At 37.5% G+C, this 4,012-nt stretch overlaps 1 protein-coding gene across 1 annotated transcript in view; it reads left to right on the top strand.

Moving 5' to 3' along the window:
• LOC107603169 (alpha-mannosidase 2-like) overlaps nucleotides 1-4,012 on the top strand; it is a 67,626-nt gene that overhangs the window by 3,378 nt on the left and 60,236 nt on the right. The window lies entirely within an intron of this gene.

The raw sequence follows: 4,012 nt of genomic DNA, 5'->3' as shown, positions 1-4,012 counted from the left end.
TATGTTCCCCCCCCCCCCCCCATTATGTACTGCATAATAATAATATTCATAATAAAGCAATTAAATAAGAATTCTAAAATAAGTTCTAGGTTTGTAGTTATTTATGTAGAGTTTAGATGCAAAAGCCTCCAAGTGCCATCTAAAATTTTCTTCTAAAATGGTTATTTTATCAAGCTCCTATGTTTATGTTCAGTTATTTTACAAACCCAATTCCATAAAAGTTGGGACACTGTACAAATTGTGAGTAAAAAAGGAATGGAATCATTTACAAATCTCATAAACTTATATTTTATTCACAATAGAATATAGATAACATATCAAATGTTGAAAGTGAGACATTTTGAAATGTCATGCCAAATATTGGCTCATTTTGGATTTCATGAGAGCTACACATTCCAAAAAAGTTGGGACAGGTAGCAATAAGAGGCCGGAAAAGTTAAATGTACATATAAGGAACAGCTGGAGGACCAATTTGCAACTTATTAGGTCAATTGGCAACATGATTGGGTATAAAAAGAGCCTCTCAGAGTGGCAGTGTCTCTCAGAAGTCAAGATGGGCAGAGGATCACCAATTCCCCCAATGCTGCGGCGAAAAATAGTGGAGCAATATCAGAAAGGAGTTTCTCAGAGAAAAATTGCAAAGAGTTTGAAGTTATCATCATCTACAGTGCATAATATCATCCAAAGATTCAGAGAATCTGGAACAATCTCTGTGCGTAAGGGTCAAGGCCGGAAAACCATACTGGATGCCTGTGATCTTCGGGCCCTTAGACGGCACTGCATCACATACAGGAATGCTACTGTAATGGAAATCACAACATGGGCTCAGGAATACTTCCAGAAAACATTGTCGGTGAACACAATCCACCGTGCCATTCGCCGTTGCCGGCTAAAACTCTATAGGTCAAAAAAGAAGCCATATCTAAACATGATCCAGAAGCGCAGGTGTTTTCTCTGGGCCAAGGCTCATTTAAAATGGACTGTGGCAAAGTGGAAAACTGTTCTGTGGTCAGACGAATCAAAATTTGAAGTTCTTTTTGGAAAACTGGGACGCCATGTCATCCGGACTAAAGAGGACAAGGACAACCCAAGTTGTTATCAGCGCTCAGTTCAGAAGCCTGCATCTCTGATGGTATGGGGTTGCATGAGTGCGTGTGGCATGGGCAGCTTACACATCTGGAAAGGCACCATCAATGCTGAAAGGTATATCCAAGTTCTAGAACAACATATGCTCCCATCCAGATGTTGTCTCTTTCAGGGAAGACCTTGCATTTTCCAACATGACAATGCCAGACCACATACTGCATCAATTACAACATCATGGCTGCGTAGAAGAAGTGTCCGGGTACTGAAATGGCCAGCCTGCAGTCCATATCTTTCACCCATAGAAAACATTTGGCGCATCATAAAGAGGAAGATGCGACAAAGAAGCCCTAAGACAGTTGAGCAACTAGAAGCCTGTATTAGACAAGAATGGGACAACATTCCTATTCCTAAACTTGAGCAACTTGTCTCCTCAGTCCCCAGACGTTTGCAGACTGTTATAAAAAGAAGAGGGGATGCCACACAGTGGTAAACATGGCCTTGTCCCAACTTTTTTGAGATGTTGATGCCATGAAATTTAAAATCAACTTATTTCCCCCTTAAAATGATACATTTTCTCAGTTTAATCATTTGATATGTCATCTATGTTGTATTCTGAATAAAATATTGAAATTTGAAACTTCCACATCATTGCATTCTGTTTTTATTCACAATTTGTACAGCGTCCCAACTTTTTTGGAATCGGGTTTGTGTATATATGTGGGTGTATATTTTGGACCTTCATCTGAAAATCCACTAATTTGAAAGATGATAATTTATGGAAGCAAAATAACTAAAAACCTCAAAATTAACCTGCGTGCCTGAAAAAAAAACAAACCTTAATTCATATTTTAAATCTTAATATTTTTTTTAAAAAATATCATTAAATGTAACACAGTAACACTGAATACATGTTTAGTTATAAATTGCTAAATTTTTTTTTTACACTTCTATAGGCCTAGATATACTACAGTGCAGGCTATTAATTATATCAATACCTGTCAAATGGTTTTTATTGGGACGGAGGAAAATAATAAACTAATGTGGAGGGGGAGAGATTTTTTAAATGTATTTTACACACATTATTTTCGACCCTACAGATAAAGACAGCCTCAACAGAAAATTGACTAAAATGTATGGGCTCACCTGAGAGAGTGTGTGTGTGTGTGTGTGTGAGATGCAGGCTATTCACTCGTTAGGCGGCGCAACTCTACACTCACTTTTCCTCTGTGTGTAGCAGCAGCACAGTGAGCGCAGGAAGGAGGCAGGGCTGCCTGTCTGACCATCGCAATTTGCTGAATCACACAAACTCTTCCGCATCGTCAAAACTTTGAAGACACATCGTAGTGGATTTCGGTCCGTGCATACACAACGCGACAGTTCCCCGCGGTCAGACAGAGAAGCTGCCCCCTTCCGCGCAACTCTTCATGGCGAAAAGACCTTTCTTTTTCACTTCTGCCTTCTGTCACCTACGGGACCACCGCTCGCGAGACTCAAGCCTTTAAAAGTTTGCCTTTCATGTGAATGTACAGGACTCGTCTGAGAAATGAAGCTCAGCAGGCAGTTCACCGTTTGTGGCAGTGCCATATTCTGTGTTGTGGTATTTTCCTTGTACCTGATGTTGGATCACATAGATCACAGCAAAAACCCGAATGGAGAGAGAATTCAAAACGCTACGCTACTACGCTACTCCGGTCTTACATGCTTATCAATAAACGCTGTTACATATAGAGTGCTGTCAGCAGATGTGTTGTTCAGACTTTCAGACTATAAACGTATAGGCTAATATAAACTCGATGGTGATGTGGTTGATAAAAGACGGTAGTTTGAATGGATAGTTTGCTTCTTTCCAAGTGACATTACACTATTAAAATAATACACAGACACAAAGATGGCTGTGAACAGTCAGTCATTTCCTGCATTTCCTGTTTCTCATATACTCTATCGTGCGTTTTCCATGAAATAACTTAGAATACGACACTGTTGTAAGCAATCAAGAAATCGAATGAAACGAGAGATTCTGCTTAGCTTCGGATAGTGAACTGAACTCAAAGCTCATTTCCTCGTAAGTCCTCTGCAGCGTTCATGTGCTACGTTTCAAAATCCCACCGAGTTAGTTTGACGTTTGACATTCATTAGGCATTCGGGGTTTTTTGCCAATTAAACTCTTTGCAGCGTTTATGTTTTGAGCCCAAACGAACTCAGATAGACATAAATATATGCCCTTTATGTTGCACAAGGCTTCATTTCTAGGAATTAAAAAAATAATAATCAACCATTTAAATTAATTAAACAATTTAATTACGTGACATTATAATATAAAACCAATACTAAAGTGTTCGGGAAAACATACCTGTTATCGCACAAAGCTCCGTTTTTGGAATTACAATTTAATGTTTTTTATAATAATTGTACAACTTTTAATGTATGCAATAGTATGAATCCATTAAACGTTTGATAGCTTTATCTCAAACGGTGTCAGAGTTTAATTAGTTTAAGGTGGGTACAGTATATAAAACATATAAAAAATATGGATTCAGTACTGTATATAAAAACAGTAAAGGCATAATCTGAAAACAAAACAAGCCTTGTGCATCATAGGGAATAATATTCTGAATATTTTACAGTTGGTTTGATAGCTTTATCTCAAACTGTGTCAGAGTTTAATTAATTTAAGTGGGTACAGTATATAAAACATAAAAAATATGGATTCAGTACTGTATATAAAAACAGTAAAGGCATAATCTGAAAAAAACAAGCCTTGTGCATTATAGGGAATAATATTCTGAATATTATACAGTTGGTTTGATACATTTATCTCAAACTGTGTGAGAGTTTAATTAATTTAAGTGGGTACAGTATATAAAACATGACAAATATGGATTCAGTACTGTATATAAAAACAGTAAAGGCATAATCTGAAAAACCA

The sequence above is a fragment of the Sinocyclocheilus grahami genome, unplaced genomic scaffold (genome assembly GCF_001515645.1).
Source record: "Sinocyclocheilus grahami isolate Dianchi unplaced genomic scaffold, SAMN03320097.WGS_v1.1 scaffold342.1, whole genome shotgun sequence".
Classification (NCBI taxonomy): Eukaryota; Metazoa; Chordata; class Actinopteri; order Cypriniformes; family Cyprinidae; genus Sinocyclocheilus; species Sinocyclocheilus grahami.
The sequence above is the reverse complement of the archived record's forward strand: the minus strand, read 5'-3'. Positions and strand labels throughout refer to the sequence as shown.